Source organism: Sus scrofa, chromosome 10, assembly GCF_054392235.1.
Source record: "Sus scrofa isolate SSC_HxYL_T2T_F1_AM1 chromosome 10, Sscrofa_HxYL_maternal_Yorkshire_Landrace_v2.0, whole genome shotgun sequence".
NCBI classification, from domain to species: domain Eukaryota; kingdom Metazoa; phylum Chordata; class Mammalia; order Artiodactyla; family Suidae; genus Sus; species Sus scrofa.
In genome coordinates, this window is record NC_139392.1 from 33,061,632 (window position 1) to 33,081,786 (window position 20,155).

The following is a 20,155-nucleotide window of genomic DNA, read 5'->3' on the forward strand; positions in this document are numbered from 1 at the left end:
TCACCTCCCTCCCCCACGCTCGCGGTGGCCCTCCCCATTCCCTCTGAGCTCCCTTCCCCTCCACGCAGCTAACCCTCCTGCACTCAACCCCCATACCTGCCCTGCACTGAAGCCGGTCCCTCCCCAACCACGCACCTTTCCCCCAAACACTTCCTGGGACCTTCCCTCCCCTTTTCCCAAGCATCCTAGGCACCCTCTTCCCTTCTCAAAAAGATAAACACAAACCTACCTTGGACCTGCCCGCTGCAGCCCTGCTCACGCCCTCAGCTCCTTCACCCATGCTCGCTCGCCGCGGTGTCCCTCAGCAGTCGCTCCGGGGGCTCCCTTCCCCGGCACGCACGCGAACCCCCACGCACGCCACGGCACGCACGCAACCCCCTCGCACGCCACGGCACGCACGCAACCCCCACGCACGCGCTCTGCACAACCGCGTCCCCGCCCCCCTCGCCCCTCTCTGCCTCCACCCACACCCCCCCCCTTCCTGGAAACTTTCCCCATCAGCTCAAAGGCATCCAACCTACCCACCCCTCTACCCCCTTCTCAAACAAACAATCAAACGAACAAACACACACAGCAAGCCAAAAACCAAAACAAAAAACACCTCACTTGAACCTGTCTGCTGGAACTCCACTGACAGCCTTACCTCAGTCCCCCCCTGCTCCCCTGGCCCTCAGCACTCCCTTCAGCTCTCCCTTCCCCTCTGTTCAGGCACTACCCACAAGCCCCCCCCCAGCTGCCCTGGCCCATTCCCACAGGAACCCCTCTGGGCTCCTTTCCTGACATCCTTCCGCTCCCATGTGCTAAGGGGTCCTCATCCTCCACCCTCTTCCCCCTTCACAACAACCAACCAAAAACCAAAAACCAACAACAAAAACCACCACCACCACAGCAGCCACCAAAACCTACCTTGAACCTATCCCCTAGAATGCCCCTCACAACCTCCCCGCAGGGCCCCAGGCTCTCCGTGTCCCTCTCCATTCCCTCCGGCCTCCCTTCCCCTGCACCCACGCAACCCCCACGCACGCTCGGGGGGCAAGGGGTGCCTGCCCGCCTCCACGCTCCCCGCACTCGCACAGGCCCAACCCTTCCTGGGACCTCGCCTCCACTTTTCCAAGGGATCCCATCCACCCTCTTCCTGCCTCTCAAAACTAACCCTAACTTCAACCTCTCAGTTGGGGCTCCGCTGCCATCCTCACCTCCCTCCCCCACGCTCGCGGTGGCCCTCCCCATTCCCTCTGAGCTCCCTTCCCCTCCACGCAGCTAACCCTCCTGCACTCAACCCCCATACCTGCCCTGCACTGAAGCCGGTCCCTCCCCAACCACGCACCTTTCCCCCAAACACTTCCTGGGACCTTCCCTCCCCTTTTCCCAAGCATCCTAGGCACCCTCTTCCCTTCTCAAAAAGATAAACACAAACCTACCTTGGACCTGCCCGCTGCAGCCCTGCTCAAGCCCTCAGCTCCTTCACCCATGCTCGCTCGCCGCGGTGTCCCTCAGCAGTCGCTCTGGGGGCTCCCTTCCCCGGCACGCACGCGAACCCCCACGCACGCCACGGCACGCACGCAACCCCCTCGCACGCCACGGCACGCACGCAACCCCCACGCACGCGCTCTGCACAACCGCGTCCCCGCCCCCCTCGCCCCTCTCTGCCCCCACCCACACCCCCCCCCTTCCTGGAAACTTTCCCCATCAGCTCAAAGGCATCCAACCTACCCACCCCTCTACCCCCTTCTCAAACAAACAATCAAAGGAACAAACACACACAGCAAGCCAAAAACCAAAACAAAAAACACCTCACTTGAACCTGTCTGCTGGAACTCCACTGACAGCCTTACCTCAGTCCCCCCCTGCTCCCCTGGCCCTCAGCACTCCCTTCAGCTCTCCCTTCCCCTCTGTTCAGGCACTACCCACAAGCCCCTCCCAGCTGCCCTGGCCCATTCCCACAGGAACCCCTCTGGGCTCCTTTCCTGACATCCTTCCGCTCCCATGTGCTAAGGGGTCCTCATCCTCCACCCTCTTCCCCCTTCACAACAACCAACCAAAAACCAAAAACCAACAACAAAAACCACCACCACCACCACCACCACAGCAGCCACCAAAACCTACCTTGAACCTATCCCCTAGAATGCCCCTCACAACCTCCCCGCAGGGCCCCAGGCTCTCCGTGTCCCTCTCCATTCCCTCCGGCCTCCCTTCCCCTGCACCCACGCAACCCCCACGCACGCTCGGGGGGCAAGGGGTGCCTGCCCGCCTCCACGCTCCCCGCACTCGCACAGGCCCAACCCTTCCTAGGACCTCGCCTCCACTTTTCCAAGGGATCCCATCCACCCTCTTCCTGCCTCTCAAAACTAACCCTAACTTCAACCTCTCAGCTGGGGCTCCGCTGCCATCCTCACCTCCCTCCCCCACGCTCGCGGTGGCCCTCCCCATTCCCTCTGAGCTCCCTTCCCCTCCACGCAGCTAACCCTCCTGCACTCAACCCCCATACCTGCCCTGCACTGAAGCCGGTCCCTCCCCAACCACGCACCTTTCCCCCAAACACTTCCTGGGACCTTCCCTCCCCTTTTCCCAAGCATCCTAGGCACCCTCTTCCCTTCTCAAAAAGATAAACACAAACCTACCTTGGACCTGCCCGCTGCAGCCCTGCTCACGCCCTCAGCTCCTTCACCCATGCTCGCTCGCCGCGGTGTCCCTCAGCAGTCGCTCCGGGGGCTCCCTTCCCCGGCACGCACGCGAACCCCCACGCACGCCACGGCACGCACGCAACCCCCTCGCACGCCACGGCACGCACGCAACCCCCACGCACGCGCTCTGCACAACCGCGTTCCCGCCCCCCTCGCCCCTCTCTGCCTCCACCCACACCCCCCCCCTTCCTGGAAACTTTCCCCATCAGCTCAAAGGCATCCAACCTACCCACCCCTCTACCCCCTTCTCAAACAAACAATCAAACGAACAAACACACACAGCAAGCCAAAAACCAAAACAAAAAACACCTCACTTGAACCTGTCTGCTGGAACTCCACTGACAGCCTTACCTCAGTCCCCCCCTGCTCCCCTGGCCCTCAGCACTCCCTTCAGCTCTCCCTTCCCCTCTGTTCAGGCACTACCCACAAGCCCCCCCCCAGCTGCCCTGGCCCATTCCCACAGGAACCCCTCTGGGCTCCTTTCCTGACATCCTTCCGCTCCCATGTGCTAAGGGGTCCTCATCCTCCACCCTCTTCCCCCTTCACAACAACCAACCAAAAACCAAAAACCAACAACAAAAACCACCACCACCGCAGCAGCCACCAAAACCTACCTTGAACCTATCCCCTAGAATGCCCCTCACAACCTCCCCGCAGGGCCCCAGGCTCTCCGTGTCCCTCTCCATTCCCTCCGGCCTCCCTTCCCCTGCACCCACGCAACCCCCACGCACGCTCGGGGGGCAAGGGGTGCCTGCCCGCCTCCACGCTCCCCGCACTCGCACAGGCCCAACCCTTCCTGGGACCTCGCCTCCACTTTTCCAAGGGATCCCATCCACCCTCTTCCTGCCTCTCAAAACTAACCCTAACTTCAACCTCTCAGTTGGGGCTCCGCTGCCATCCTCACCTCCCTCCCCCACGCTCGCGGTGGCCCTCCCCATTCCCTCTGAGCTCCCTTCCCCTCCACGCAGCTAACCCTCCTGCACTCAACCCCCATACCTGCCCTGCACTGAAGCCGGTCCCTCCCCAACCACGCACCTTTCCCCCAAACACTTCCTGGGACCTTCCCTCCCCTTTTCCCAAGCATCCTAGGCACCCTCTTCCCTTCTCAAAAAGATAAACACAAACCTACCTTGGACCTGCCCGCTGCAGCCCTGCTCACGCCCTCAGCTCCTTCACCCATGCTCGCTCGCCGCGGTGTCCCTCAGCAGTCGCTCTGGGGGCTCCCTTCCCCGGCACGCACGCGAACCCCCACGCACGCCACGGCACGCACGCAACCCCCTCGCACGCCACGGCACGCACGCAACCCCCACGCACGCGCTCTGCACAACCGCGTCCCCGCCCCCCTCGCCCCTCTCTGCCCCCACCCACACCCCCCCCCTTCCTGGAAACTTTCCCCATCAGCTCAAAGGCATCCAACCTACCCACCCCTCTACCCCCTTCTCAAACAAACAATCAAAGGAACAAACACACACAGCAAGCCAAAAACCAAAACAAAAAACACCTCACTTGAACCTGTCTGCTGGAACTCCACTGACAGCCTTACCTCAGTCCCCCCCTGCTCCCCTGGCCCTCAGCACTCCCTTCAGCTCTCCCTTCCCCTCTGTTCAGGCACTACCCACAAGCCCCTCCCAGCTGCCCTGGCCCATTCCCACAGGAACCCCTCTGGGCTCCTTTCCTGACATCCTTCCGCTCCCATGTGCTAAGGGGTCCTCATCCTCCACCCTCTTCCCCCTTCACAACAACCAACCAAAAACCAAAAACCAACAACAAAAACCACCACCACCACCACCACCACAGCAGCCACCAAAACCTACCTTGAACCTATCCCCTAGAATGCCCCTCACAACCTCCCCGCAGGGCCCCAGGCTCTCCGTGTCCCTCTCCATTCCCTCCGGCCTCCCTTCCCCTGCACCCACGCAACCCCCACGCACGCTCGGGGGGCAAGGGGTGCCTGCCCGCCTCCACGCTCCCCGCACTCGCACAGGCCCAACCCTTCCTAGGACCTCGCCTCCACTTTTCCAAGGGATCCCATCCACCCTCTTCCTGCCTCTCAAAACTAACCCTAACTTCAACCTCTCAGTTGGGGCTCCGCTGCCATCCTCACCTCCCTCCCCCACGCTCGCGGTGGCCCTCCCCATTCCCTCTGAGCTCCCTTCCCCTCCACGCAGCTAACCCTCCTGCACTCAACCCCCATACCTGCCCTGCACTGAAGCCGGTCCCTCCCCAACCACGCACCTTTCCCCCAAACACTTCCTGGGACCTTCCCTCCCCTTTTCCCAAGCATCCTAGGCACCCTCTTCCCTTCTCAAAAAGATAAACACAAACCTACCTTGGACCTGCCCGCTGCAGCCCTGCTCACGCCCTCAGCTCCTTCACCCATGCTCGCTCGCCGCGGTGTCCCTCAGCAGTCGCTCTGGGGGCTCCCTTCCCCGGCACGCACGCGAACCCCCACGCACGCCACGGCACGCACGCAACCCCCTCGCACGCCACGGCACGCACGCAACCCCCACGCACGCGCTCTGCACAACCGCGTCCCCGCCCCCCTCGCCCCTCTCTGCCCCCACCCACACCCCCCCCCTTCCTGGAAACTTTCCCCATCAGCTCAAAGGCATCCAACCTACCCACCCCTCTACCCCCTTCTCAAACAAACAATCAAACGAACAAACACACACAGCAAGCCAAAAACCAAAACAAAAAACACCTCACTTGAACCTGTCTGCTGGAACTCCACTGACAGCCTTACCTCAGTCCCCCCCTGCTCGCTCTGGCCCTCAGCACTCCCTTCAGCTCTCCCTTCCCCTCTGTTCAGGCACTACCCACAAGCCCCTCCCAGCTGCCCTGGCCCATTCCCACAGGAACCCCTCTGGGCTCCTTTCCTGACATCCTTCCGCTCCCATGTGCTAAGGGGTCCTCATCCTCCACCCTCTTCCCCCTTCACAACAACCAACCAAAAACCAAAAACCAACAACAAAAACCACCACCACCACCACCACCACAGCAGCCACCAAAACCTACCTTGAACCTATCCCCTAGAATGCCCCTCACAACCTCCCCGCAGGGCCCCAGGCTCTCCGTGTCCCTCTCCATTCCCTCCGGCCTCCCTTCCCCTGCACCCACGCAACCCCCACGCACGCTCGGGGGGCAAGGGGTGCCTGCCCGCCTCCACGCTCCCCGCACTCGCACAGGCCCAACCCTTCCTAGGACCTCGCCTCCACTTTTCCAAGGGATCCCATCCACCCTCTTCCTGCCTCTCAAAACTAACCCTAACTTCAACCTCTCAGTTGGGGCTCCGCTGCCATCCTCACCTCCCTCCCCCACGCTCGCGGTGGCCCTCCCCATTCCCTCTGAGCTCCCTTCCCCTCCACGCAGCTAACCCTCCTGCACTCAACCCCCATACCTGCCCTGCACTGAAGCCGGTCCCTCCCCAACCACGCACCTTTCCCCCAAACACTTCCTGGGACCTTCCCTCCCCTTTTCCCAAGCATCCTAGGCACCCTCTTCCCTTCTCAAAAAGATAAACACAAACCTACCTTGGACCTGCCCGCTGCAGCCCTGCTCACGCCCTCAGCTCCTTCACCCATGCTCGCTCGCCGCGGTGTCCCTCAGCAGTCGCTCCGGGGGCTCCCTTCCCCGGCACGCACGCAACCCCCACGCACGCCACGGCACGCACGCAACCCCCTCGCACGCCACGGCACGCACGCAACCCCCACGCAGGCGCTCTGCCCAACCGCTCTGGCTCTGGAGAGGGATGTGACCTCACCTAGGCAGGCTGCCCATGGGCCAACCCCACCAAACAGCATGGCCTTGGCTGCTCTCTGCACATGGAAAATGCCCCCTTGTCTTCCTCACCTTTATTCAAACCCGACACATATTTCAAGGCTAGTTCACTATTATCTTTTCTCTAACCCTCTCCTGATTCTTCAACAGCATTCCTCTTAGAACTTCCATGGTGACTTTAGACTGTTTGTGTAACTGAAAATATACCCACCCCCCACCCCCAAAGGGTTAGGGTTAGGAGTCCAAGCTCCACCTCTGGAACTCACCATGGATAAACTGTACTTAGGATGCTCTGCATTTTTCTCTTGGAGGAAGCGGCTCAGGAGGATCAAGGACACAGCATCCAAGAAACATTTTTACGGGCAGTGCCGCATGGTGCTGGGGCCCAAGAAGCTCTGTGGAGATGGCAGGCAGTGGGTCCTGGGTCCTCCTGCCCCCTTCCCGCCTCCACCAATGCCACTTCCAGATGACTCCCTGCCCTTTCCCATCCACTTCAATCTCCTTGTACATACATGCAGCAGCCTCCAGAGGGGAGACAAAAGTCCTGGAGTTTGGCTCTGTCCAGCTTCTGCCCTCCTCACCTCTCATCCAGGCTTCCAGGTGAGACTAGAGAAGTTTCTGTCATTTCTTCACTCTTGGAGCAGAGACCTGACCAGAAGGATGTGTTGCCAGGAAGAGGAAAGCAAGGCTTAGGGATGAACCAACCCTCGCCCAAACTGCAAGCTCAAGCCAGTCCCCACCTGGGTGTAATTGGCCAATAAGTTGGGTCTCATATGTTAGCTCCCCCCCTACATTTGTGGCTGATTCTTCCCAGGATCATGATTGGCAGATTCTGAAGTTTGGGATCAAATCAGAAGGACCAAGGGAAACTAGTTTGTACACAGCTTTCTTCCGTCCTGGAGTGGTGCAGAGGATGGAAAGCTAAAAGTGACTAGAACCTTCTCATCCTGTGAAAGTCTTTACCATGTTTGGAAGACTCCACTGGGGTCTTTGTGTCTCATAGAAAATGTGGCTTAAAGGTTTATCAGAGAGCAGGGATTCCTCTGAAATCAAGGAGAAAAGACCTCAATGCTGCAGGATAGGGGCCCAGTGGGCTCTTCAGAGGTAGCAGCACCTAGACACCCCTCCCAGGAGACCCTGCTTGTCAATCACCGTTCTCTTTGAATGGGGACTGCTCACCACACCAGCCTCATAACAAGCACCTGCTTCTGGATGAGGCAGGGATACAGTTGGAAAGCCAGCTTTCCAGCCTTTTCTCTCAAACCCAGAAGATTGGAAATGAATGATCAGTCTGACTCAAATGGATGAGGAGGGAGTGCCCCCATCCTGCCCTACCCTGCCCAGGCTGCAGTCACCCCAGCTGCTGGCTGTGTCTTGTACTCACCCCAAATGGCTCCTCGAATCTCCAGTTCTTTCCAAGGCCCAGAATGGCTCAAAGGGCCTCTGAAGTTGACTTTTCTTCTCTCTTTTTTTTCCATTACTAAGAATATATTTCATTTCTTTCTCACTCTTCCATCCCCTCACCATGCTTAGCTGAGCATTACATGAACTGTAGTTGTAGCCTTTCACTAAGAAAAGAAGATGACCAGATGATATCCTATCTTGCCTCTTCAGCTTTTGAGATGCAAAAAATAGAATTTAGGATAAGATTTTACATAGGGTTTTTTCCTTTCAGGTTTTTTTTTTTTTTGGTCTTTTTAGGGCTGCACCTAAAATTAGGTATGGGGTTGAGTTTCATTTCTTTGCACTGATATGGTGGTTCCCAGGCTAGGGGCCGAATCAGAACTGTAGCTGCTGGTCTACATCCCAGCCACAGCAACACCAGATCTGAGCTGCATCTGTGACCTACACCACAACTGATGGCAACACCAGGTCCTTAACCCACTGAGCAAGGCCAGGGATCAAACCCACATCCTCATGGATCCTAGTTGGGTTCATTAACTGCTGAGCCACGATGGGAACTCCTGGATTTCCACATTTTTAAAGGCTGCAGAATACTTTATTGTATGTGTTTATACATCACATTTTCTTTCTCTGTTCTTCTGCCAATAGACATTTAGATTGTTTCCACATCTGGGCATTCTGAACTCTGGTGCAGTGAACATAGGGGTACAGATATCCTTTTGAGATTCTGACTTCAATTCCTTTGGACACATACATCTTGAAAAGTGGAACTGCTAGATCATAACTTAGTCTTTTTTGTTAAGGCCTGCACTTGTAGTTCATGGAAGTTCCAAGGCTAGGGATCTATTTGGAGCGGCAGCTGCCGGCCTACACCACAGCCAAAGGAACTCAGGATCCAAGCTGTACCTGCAATCTATGCTGCAGCTTTCAGCAACACTGGATCTTAACCCACTGAGTGAGGCCAGGGATTGAACCCAAGTCCTCATGGATGCTAGTCAGGTTCTTAACCTGCAGAGCCACCGGGTCTTTATTTCACTCCTGTTAGTTCTAGTTTTAATTTTTTGAGGAACTTATGTAACGGCTGCACCAATTTATATTCCCACTAAGTGTACAGAGTTTCACTTTCCCCCACATCCTCACCACAAGAAATGAGGTGATATCTCATTGTGGTTTTGGTTTGAATTTCCCTAATGACTGGTGATGTTGAGAATCTTTTCATGTACCTGTTGGCCATATGTATGTCTTCTTTTGAGAAATGTCTTCTTTGATTTTTTTTTTCTTTTTAGGGCCAAACCCATGGTGTTTGGAAATTCCCAGGTTAGGGGTCAAATCTGAGCTGCAGCTGCAGTCCACAGCCACAGCACTGCAAGATCTGAGCTGTGTCTGCAACCTACACCACAGCTCACAGCAACGCTGGATCCTTAACCCACAGAGCAAGGCCAGATATTGAACCTGCAACCTCATGATTACTAGTTGGGTTTCATTATTGCTGAGCCACAATGGGAACTCCCTTTGTTCATTTTTAACTGTGTTATTTGGTTTTTTGCTATTGAGTTATATGACCTTCATACATATTTTGGATATTAACCCCTTGTCATTTAAATGGTTTGCAAATATCTTCTATTCAGTAGGCTGTCTCTTCATTTTGTTGATGGTTTCCTTTGCTGTGCTAAACATAGTGCTACTTTTATTTTTTTTTATTTTTTTATTTTTTAATTTTTAGGGCCACACTTGTGACATATGAGGTTCCTAGGCTTGGGGTTGAATCAGAGCTGTAGCTGCCGGCCTACACCACAGCCATGGCAATACAGGATCCAAGCCGTCTCTGCGACCTACACCACAGCTCACGGCAATGCCAGATCCTTACCCCACTGAGTGAGGCCAGGGATGGAACCCACATCCTCATGGATCCTAGTCAGATTAGTTTCCGCTGCACCACAATGAGAATTGCTCGTGTTACTTTTAAAATTTAGGTGTTTGTCTCAAATTCATATTTGCATATGGAATGAGGTAGGGGTTGAGTTTCACTTCTTTGCACTGATATATATTTGTTTCAGCACCCCTTTCCCTTACTTTTTTTTTTTTTTTGGTGGTTTGTCTTTTTTTTAGGGCCACACCTGCCACTTATGGAGATTCCCAGGCTAGGGGTCTAATCGGAGCTGTAGCCACCGGCCTACACTACAGCCAGAGCAACACCAGATCTGAGCCGTATCTCCAACCTATACCACAGCTCACCGAAACACTGGATCCTTACCTTGCTGAGCCAGGCCAGGGATCGAACCCACAACCTCATGGATGCTAGTCAGGTTCCTTAACCACTGAGCCATGACAGAAACTCCTCTCTTACCTTTTGATTTACTTGGCATCTTGTCAAAATCCAGCAACTGTCAGCATGAGGCTGTTTTTACTCTAAGCATTTCCGCACTCTATTTTTGCTACACTGTAAATAGTATCACATTGTGTCCCCTCCCCCAGCCCTGAGGTCATCATGATATTCTCCTACTTATTCTTTCTTTTTTTTTTTTTTTTTTTGTCTTTTTGCCTTTTCTAGGGCTGCTTCCCAGGGCATATGGAGGTTCCCAGGCTAGGGGTCCAGTCAGAGCTGCAGCCACTGGCTACACCAGAGTCACAACAACATGGGATCCAAGCTGCATCTGCAACCTGCACCCACAGCTCACAGCAATGTCAGATCCCCAACCCACCGAGCAAGGCCAGGGATCAAACCTGCAACCTCATGGTTCCTAGTTGGATTTGCTAACCACTGTGCCATGACAGGAACGCCATCTCCTACTTATTCTTGCAGTGGTGTAGGAGGGGTCTTTTAGGTGGGACTGTGTTAGGTTTCCAGTAATACTAGTTTTCTTATGTGGGTGACCATCCATCCTGGCCCTGTTTATTCAAGTGAACATCCTTCCCCACCCACTTGCAGAGTGCTGTCTCTATTATAAATCAGCTTTCTTGATACCTCTATTTCTTGGGGATGGTTTTCTTTCTTCCTTTTTTCTTTTTAGGCTGCACCCAAGTCACATGGATGTTCCCAGGCTAGGAGTCAAATCAGAGCTACAGCTGCCAGCCTATATCATAGCCACAGCAGTGCAGGATCCAAGCTGTGTCTGCAACCTACACCACAGGTCACAGCAATGCCAGATCCTTAACCCACTAAGCAAGGCCAGGGAGCGAACCCACATCCTCATGGATCCTAGTCAGGTTCATTAACTGCTGAGCTATGAAGGGAACTCCAGAGCTTTCTCTGTTTTTAATGGTGTTGTTTTGTTAGAATTCTTTGCATATTTTGAAACAAATCCTTTGTTGTGTATGTGTTTGCAAATAGTTTTCTCTCGGTTTGTGACTTGCTTTTTGATTTTCTGAGTAAGGCCTTTCACAGAGGAGAAATCTTTAATTTTACAAAATCCATTTGACCCCTAGCCCAGGAACTTCTGCAGCCCTAAAAAAACCAGACCAAACCAAATACTCTAGGAATTCCCGTGGTGGCACCCACGGGGCAGGTGCGGTCCTGGAGGACCCTGCTTTGCACAAATGAAGGGAGTTGAGGCTCCTTGGGCCCATGGCTTCTGCTTTGCTGGGATGATTGGTGGCATCTCTGCTGTCAGAGCTCTGTCTTCTTCAGACTTCAGGGGCTTTCAGCTTTAGGACATCAAGGGGCAGTGTCTACACTGATGGGAGCCAGGTTTCCTGCCAATTGGGTGGCACAGGAGGAAAAGGTGAGCAGAAGCTTTTAGCTTCCCATGTGCACCAGAGGGGGGGTCCACCTTCAGAGGATGCAAGAGGGGCTCTGGGTTGAAAGCTGGGGTTTTTTGGTCCATTGTGTGTGTGGTATGGATGGTGTCCACTGTCTTTACATGGTATGTGGTGTTGAGTTTTCCCAGCAGCACTTCCTGTGGGGACGACGTGGCCTTGGCCCCTTTGTCGTGAACACACTGACCCGCTCAGTGTGGGTTGAATTCTGGGCTCTGTCCTCTTGCTCTGGGCCAGGCACCTGTTTTTGAGCCAGTTCCACACTCTGTTGGTGACTGTAGCTTCACAACATAGAGTGAAGTCAGGCAGGGAGATGCCTCCGGCCTCTTGTCCTTTCTGAGGGTTGCTTTGGCTCCTTGAGGTCTTTTGTGGCTCCACACAAACTGTAGGAGGATTTGCTCTATTTCTGGGAAAAAGACTGTTGGAATTTGGGGAGGGGCTGGCATTCACATGTTCATTTCCTTGGGCAGAATGAACATTTGAACAATGTGAATTTTTCCAAGAGCACAAGGTATCTTTCCATTTATGTGTGTCATAGTTTTCAGGGGCTTCATCACTGTCTGAAAGTGTTTCAGTCTTTCATGTCCTTGGTTAAATGTATTCTTTTGTTCCTTTTTTCCCTTTTTTAGCTGCCCTGTGGCATGTGGAGCTCCTGGGCCAGGGATCAGATCTGAGCACAGTTGCAACCCATGCCACAGCTGTGGCAACACTGGATATATATATAATGATTTTTATTTATTTTTAGTATAGCTAGTTTGCAGTGTTCTGTCAATATTCTGCGGCACAGCATGGTGACCCAGTTACACACACACATTCTTTTTCCTCACGTTATCATGCTACATCATAAGTGACTGGATATAGTTCCCAGTGCTACACAGCAGGATTTCATTGCTTATCCATTCCAAAGGCAAGAGTCTGCATCTATTAACCCCAAGCACCCCATCCATCCCACTCCCTCCCCCTCCCCCCTGGCAACCACAAGTCTATTCTGCAAGTCCATGAGTTTCTTTTCTGTGGAAAGATTCATTGGTGCCATATATCCGATTCCAGATACAAGTGATATCTTATGGTACTTGTTCTCTTTCTGACTTACTTCACTTAGTAGGAGAGTCTTTAGTTCCAACTGTGTTGCTGCAAATGGCATTATTTTGTTCTTTTTATGGCTGCGTAGAATTCCATTGTACATATTTACCACCTCTTCCTAATCCAATCATCTGTTGCTGGACAGTTAGAATTTTTCCGTGTCTTGGCTATTGTGAATAGTGCTGCAATGAACATGTGGGTGCATGGGTCTTTGTCAAGAAAAGTTTTGTCCAGATATATGCCCAAGAGTGGGATTGCTGGGTCATATGGTAGTTCTATGTGGTTTTCTAACGCACCTCCATACTGTTCTCCATGGTGGTTGCACCAACTTACATTCCCACCCACAGTGCAGGAGGGTTCCCTTTTCTCCACACCCCCTCCAGCATTTGTTATTTGTGGACTGATGAATGATAGCCATTCTGGCTGGTGCGAGGTGGTATCTCATGGTAGTTTTGATTTGCATTTCTCTAATAACCAGGGATGTTGAGCATTTTTTCATGTGCCTGTTGGCCAACTGTATATCTTCCTTGGAGAAATGTCTATTCAGGTCATTTGTGCATTTTTCAATTGGGCTATTGGCTTTTTTGCTGTTGATTTGTATAAGTTGTTTGTATATTTTAGAGATTAAGCCCTTGTCAGTTGCATCATTTGAAACTATTTTCTCCCTTTCTGTAAGTTGTCTTCTTGGTTTCCTTTGCTGTGTAAAACTTGTCTGTTTGATTAGGTCCCATTGGATTAGTTTGGCTTTTATTTCCGTTGCTTTGGGAGACTGACCTGAGAAAACATTTGTAAGGCTGATGTCAGAGAATGTTTTGCCTATGTTCTCTTCCAGAAGTTTGATGGTGTCTTGTCATACATTTAAGTCTTGAAGCCATCTTGAGTTTATTTTTGTGCATGGTGTGAGGATGTGTTTTAGTTTCATTGATGTGTGTGCACCTGTCTGGGTTTCCCAGCAATACGTGCTGAAAAGATGTCTTTTTCCCATTTTATATTCTTGCCTCCTTTGTCAAAGATTAATTGACCATAGGTGTCTGGGTTTATTTCTGGGTTCTCTCTTCTGTTCCATTGGTTTGTCTGTCTGTTTTGGAACCAGCACCACACTTTCTTGTTTCCTGTGGCTTTGTGATATTGCCTGAAGTCTGGGGAGTTAAGCCTCCTGCTTGGTTTTTGGTCCTCAGGATTGCTTTAGCAATTTTGGGTCTTTTGTGATTCCATATAAATCTTTGGATTGTCTGTTGTAGTTCTGTGAAAAATGTCATGGGTCATTTGATAGGGATTGCGTTGAATCTGTAGATTGCTTTGGGTAGTGAGTACATTTTTACAGTATTAATTCTTCCAACCCAGGAGCATGGACTCTCTTCCCATTTCTTTGAATCCTCTTTAATTTCCTTGATTAATGTTTTCTAGGTCTCAGCATATGTGTGTTTCACCTCCTTGGTCCGTGGTATTCCCATGCATTTGATTTTTGGGGTATTGTATTGTATTTTTGAAAGGTATTGTATTTTTGTGTTCCTTTTCTAATATTTCATTGGTAGTATCCGAAAATGAAACTGATTTCTGAATGTTCATCTTGTATCCTGCTACTTTGCTGAATTTGTTGATCAGTTCAAGCAGTTTCTGGGTTGAGTCCTTAGGGTTTTCTATATCCAGTATCATGTCTTTGTAGGCATACGGTGACAGCTTTACCTCTTCTCTTCCTAGTTGGATGCCTTTTATTTCTTTTGTTTGTCTGGTTGCTGTGGCTAGGAACTTCCCATACTTTGGTGAGTAACAGTGGCGAGAGTGGGCATCCTCATCTTGTTCCAGATTTGAGTGGGAAGGCTTTCATCTTTTCTCCATCGAGTATTACATTTGCTGTGAGTTTGTCATAAATGGCTTTTTTTATGTTACGGTATGTTCCCTCTAGACACACTTTGGCAAGAATTTTTAGGGTGAGTGGATGTTGGACTTTGTCAAATGATTTTTCTGCATCTATTGAGATGATCATGTGGTTTTTGACTTTTCTTTTGTTAATGTGGTGTTTGATGTTGATTGATTTGCACATGTCGAACCATCCTTGTGAACCTGGAGTGAATCCATCCTGGTCGTGGTGTATGATCTTTTTGATATGTTGGATTCAGGTGGCCAAGATTTTGTTGAGAATTTTCAAGTCTATATTCATCAAAGATATTGGCCTATAGTTTTCTTTGTTGGTGGTATCTCTGTCTGGTTTTGGAATTAGGGTTATGGTGGCATCATAGAATGTCTTTGGGAGTGTTCCTTCTTCTGCAACCTTTTGAAAAAGTTTAAGGAGGGTGGGTGTAAGTTCCTCTTTGTATGTTTGGTAGAATTCTCCTGTGAAGCCATCTGGTCCTGGGAATTTTATTTGTAGGGAGTGTTTTTATGACACACTCAATTTCATTTCTAGTGAGCAGGGTGCTCAGTTGATCTATTTCTTCTTGATCCAGTTTTGGAAGGCTGTATAAGTCTCTAGAAAGGTGTCTGTTTCTTCTAGTTTGTCAAACTTGTTGACATATAATTGTTGAGAGTATTCTCTCATGGTTTTTTTCTTTTTTTTTTTTTTTTGGTATTTTTGTAGTTTCCGTTGTGACGTCTCCTTTTTCATTTCTGACTTTATTTGGGTTTTTTCCTCTCCTTTTCTTGGTGAGTCTGGCAAGAGGTTTGTCAATTTTGTTGACTGTTTCAAAGAACCAGGTGTTAGTTTTATTGATTTTTTCTATTGTTTTTTGAATGTCTGTTTTATGGATTTTCTCTCTGATCATTATGATTTCCTTCCTCTGCTGACTTTAGGTTTTGCTTGTTGTTCTTTTTCTAATTCATTTAGGTGGTGGGTTAAGTTGTCAACATGAGATTTTTCTTCTTTTTTGAGGAAGTCCTGTATTTCTCTGAACTTCCCTCTGAGCACTGCTTTTGTGGCATCCCATAGATTTTGAGTAGCTATGTCTTCATTGTCATTTGTCTTGATGTATTTTTTAATTTCCTCCTTCTCTTTCTTTCTTTCTTTCTTTCTTTCTTTCTTTCTTTCTTTCTTTCTTTCTCTTTTGGTTTTTAGAGCCATATGTTGTGGCATATGCCAGCCTACACCACAGCCACAGCAATGCCAGATCCAAGCCACATCTGTGACCTACATCACAGCTCTCAGGAACACCTGATCCTTAACCTAGTGAGTGAGGCCAGGGATTGAACCCAAGACCTCATTTTTCCTAGTAGGATTCATTTGCACTGCACCACAATGGAAACTCCTTAATTTCCTCCTTGATGTCCTCATTGACCCATAGGTTTTTTTAGTAGCATATTGTTTCATCTCCATGTAGTAAGTTTTTTTCTCATTTCTTTTCCTGTGGGTGACTTCTAGTTTCATGCCATTGTGGTCAGAGAAGATAATTGAAGTAATTCCTATACTCTTAAATTTGTCGAGGTTAGCTTTGTGCCCCAGTATGTGATCGATCCTTGAGAATGTTCCATGTGCACTTGAGAAGAATGCATATTCTGATTTTTTTGGATGTAATGCCCTGATAATGTTAAGTCCAATGTTTCTAAAGTGTGTCCTTTAGGATCTCTGTTGCCTTATTGATTTTCTCTCGAGAGGATTGTCATTGATGTGAGTGGGGTGTTAAAGTCTCCTGCTATGATTGTATTCCCATAAATTTCTCCTTTTATGTCTCTTAGTATTTGTTATAGGTATCGAGATGCTCCTATATTAGGGGCATATATATAGAGGATTGTAATATCTTCTTCTTGAATGGATCCTTTTACCATTAAATGCTGTCCTTCTTTGTCTTTCTTTATGGCCTTCATTCTAAAGTTGATTTTGTCTGATATGAGTATTGCAACTCCTGCTCTCCTGTCTTGTCCATTGACATGAGATATCTTTTCCTGTCCCCTCACTTTCAAACTATATGTGCCCTTTTCCCTGCGGTGACTCTCTTGTAGACAGCAGATGGATGCTTTTTGCTTTTTTTAATCCAATCTACCACTCTGTGTCTTTTGATCAGAGAATTCAGTCCATTGACATTTAAGGTGATTCTTATTATTCCTATTCTTATTTAGACTTTTAGGGCCGCATCTGCAGCATATGGAGGTTCCCAGGCTAGGGGTCTAATTGGAGCTGTAGCTGCTGGCCTACACCACAGCTACAGCAAAGTGGGATCCAAGCAGTGTTTGTGACCTATACCACAGCTCACAGCAACGCTGGATCCTTAACCAACTGAGCAAGGCCATGGATAGAACCGGCAACCTCATGATTCCTAGTCAGATTCATTTCCACTCTACCATGACAGGAAATCCAAGGTGATTATTGATAGATAGGTATTTATTGCCATTTTCAACCTGGTTTTCCTGTCGCTTCTATGTTTCTCTTTTCTTCCCTTCCTTTTTTGGCTAAATGATTTCCATTTATTTTATGCTTGAGTACTTTTCTTTTCAGGTTTTGTGAATGTAATGTTCAGTTTTGATTTGGATTGCCCTGTTGTTAAAGTATGTTCTTAACCCCTTCCTATATCTGCTTGCTTTAGCCTGATGGTCACATAGCCTCGAACACCTCATTAAAATAAAAACAGAATCTATATTTTCTTAATTTCCTTCCCTACATTGTATGATTTTGAAGTCCTTTTTTTAACATCTTCATGTTTAGATCTATATGCTGACTTACTTAAGGGATTGCTTTCCAATTATGGTTCCTTCCATCCTATTTCTTCTTCCTTTTTTTTTTTTTTTTTGTTTATTTAGAGATGCCCTTTCCGTATTTCTTTTTTTTTTTTTTTGTCTTTTTGCCTTTTCTAGGGCTGCTCCCGTGGCATATGGAGATTCCCAGGCTAGGGGTCCAATCAGAGCTGTAGCTGCCAGCCTACGCCAGAGCCACAGCAACACGGGATCCGAGCTGCATCTGCAACCTACACCACAGCTCACGGCAATGCCGGATCCTTAACCCACTGAGCAAGGCCAGGGATCGAACCTGCAACCTCATGGTTCCTAGTCAGATTTGTTAACCACTGCACCAAAACGGGAACTCCTCCGTATTTCTATTTGAATGGGTTTAGTATTGCTGTAGTCTTTCAGCTTTTGTTTGCTGGAGAAATTCTGTATTTTCCCTTCTATTTTAAATGATATTCTTGCTGGATAGAGTATTCTAGGTTGCAGATTTTTTTCCTCTCAGCCCTTGAAATCTATCTTGCCACTCTGTTCTGGCCTGTAGGGTTTCTACAGAGAAAAATAGCTGATAGCCTTATGGCTTTGCTTATCATTAATGCTTTGCTTTTCTCTTGCTGCCTTTAGAATCCTCTCTTGATCTTTAACTTTTGCCATTTTTCTTATGTTTTGGCGTGGGCCTGTTTGAGTTCACCTTGTTTGGGGCCCTCTGTACTTCCTGTATCTTCATATCAGTTTCCTTTAGATTTGGAAAGTTTTCAGACATCATTTCTTCAAACACATTTTCAATCCCCCCTTTTTTTCTTCTCCTTCTAGAATTCCTATTATTTGTAGATTGGCCTGCTTTATATTATCCCACAGATATCTTATATTGCTTTCATGTTTTTTCATTTGGTTTCCTGTCTGCTGTCCTGATTGGGTGATTTCCATTATTCTGTCTTCCAAGTCACTAATTTCTCTGCATCATTCATTCTGCTTTTTAGTGCCTTTAGCTCAGTTTGCATCTCTGCACATGAATTTTCTAGTTTTTCATGGCTCCTTCTTATATTTTCTAGTTCCTTTCTAAAGGAATCTGCATTACTATTCATATCCTCTCTTAATTCCTTGATCAGCATTAATTCCTTCAGTATTTTCACTATCTCCCTTTTGAACTCAATGTCTGTCAGACTTCAGAGGTCTGTTTCATTGTTGACTTCTTTAGGTGAATTCCTCTTTTCCTTTAACTGGGATTGGTTTCTGAGCGTCTTCATCTTGCTTATGTTTTTCTTTGTCTGTGAGTTTAGGGAAGCCAAACTGTAGTCTTGCAAGGCTACTTCTATGTATTCTTTTTTTGTGGGGGGGAGGGTGGCTATTTTTGGTGTGCGAGTTTGAATAGTTTCTGTCTCTTTCTTTGGTGTGAGCAGACTGTTATTTCCAGGACACTCAGTGTGTTTTCAGGGAGAAGGAGGAAGTGGGTAGGGCCAGCAGTCAGTGCCTGGTCATTGGGTTCAAAACAGCAGCAAGGACCTGCAGGAATGTGGTACAGGCTACTCATAGTTGCAGGGTCCGAGTAAGTGGTAATGAGCTCTAGGCAGATCTACGAGGAGTCCAGAGCATTTGGCAGTAGCAGCAGCAGTGTTCAATTGCAATGCCCTCCTCTGAGGTGATTGGAACCACAGGTGAGGTGGTGCTTGTTCAGGGACCCCTAGTGGGAGCGGGCCATGACTGCCTCTGGAGTCAGAGATAACTGTGGTGGTTTGCCCCCACCACATGCAGACCATACAAGAAGCACCCTGTTCTGCCTATCCCCCACAGGAGGTGCTGCGCCAGCTGCTCCTAGTTGTAGGGTCTTGGGAAGGGACAGATGACCATCTCTGGGTGCTGCCCAGAGCATTTGGCAATGGCAGCTGCAGGGCAGGTGTGTTCCCAGGGGAGTGAGAGCAAAAGTGTATGGTGCTTGGGTGCAGTGCCCTCTTCTTTTTGCCAACCCCTGAGGTGACTGCAGGTGGAGCCCACTCACATGTCCCCAGTGGTGGCAGGCCATGCTTCTCTCTGGCCTCTGAGGCAACCGCTGAGGCCTGTCCCTGCTGCCTGTAGATGGTGCAAGAGGCACCACAAAGCACTCAGCCCCCTGATGCTCTTAGGCCACACAAGAGGTGCCTGACCACTGGCAGCCTGCAGAAGAAGTGCCCAGTCTCCCTTCGAGGAGCAAGAGGCTTCTCACCGCCTGCTGGGAACCTGCACAGAGCCACCTGGTCCTCTGAGCCTGGGGCATGGGCAGCTCTGGTGCCTGGAGCTTCCTTTGGGTCCACCCATGCCCCTCCCTTCCCCAGCAATGGTGCCTGGCCTCTCGTGTGGGTTGGCCCTTCTCCTGGATTCCCTCTGCCCTGGCATTCCTCTCCTCAGCCTGTGCTGCACAGCTGCTTAGCCCCTCAGGCTGTCCCCACATGCCAGCCTCAGTCCTCTCCCCAGGACTCCCCTCTGGAGCCAGAGTCTCAGCACCCAGCCCCTGTCTGCGCATCTCTGGCTGGGGTGTCCCGGCCAGTGGTTCAGATGCAGCTCTCACTCTGCTTTGCCTTCCTCAGTCCAGCTGCTGTGCTTTTCGTGGTGACTTTGAGATTCCTCCATCTCAGCTTATCTCCCTGTCAGTTAGCTGCCTTCCCAGGAGGTGGGATCCTTTTCTCCTTCAGAGCTCCCTCTCAGGAATGCTAGTCCCGCCCTGATTCCTTTACCCTCTCTTTTTGTCTTTGGTTCTTCCCAGTTCTCTCAAGAGTTGCCCTTTTTGGAGGTTTAGGTTCCTCTGCCAGCAGGCAGTGGATGTTCTG

The 20,155-nt window shown here is 50.0% G+C and overlaps 1 protein-coding gene across 2 annotated transcripts in view; it reads right to left on the reverse strand.

The window, feature by feature from the left end:
* Nucleotides 1-5,138, reverse strand: part of LOC100521600 (uncharacterized) — a 102,921-nt gene extending 97,783 nt beyond the window's left edge. The window contains exon 1 of one of the 2 annotated variants that reach the window (XR_014818289.1): nt 5,014-5,138. The gene's annotated coding sequence lies outside the window, so the exon portion shown is untranslated. Of the gene's footprint in view, nt 1-2,621; nt 2,772-5,013 lie in introns of those variants that run through there. The other variant, XM_084980861.1, reaches the window with a different exon arrangement.
* Nucleotides 5,139-20,155: the final 15,017 nt, after the last annotated feature.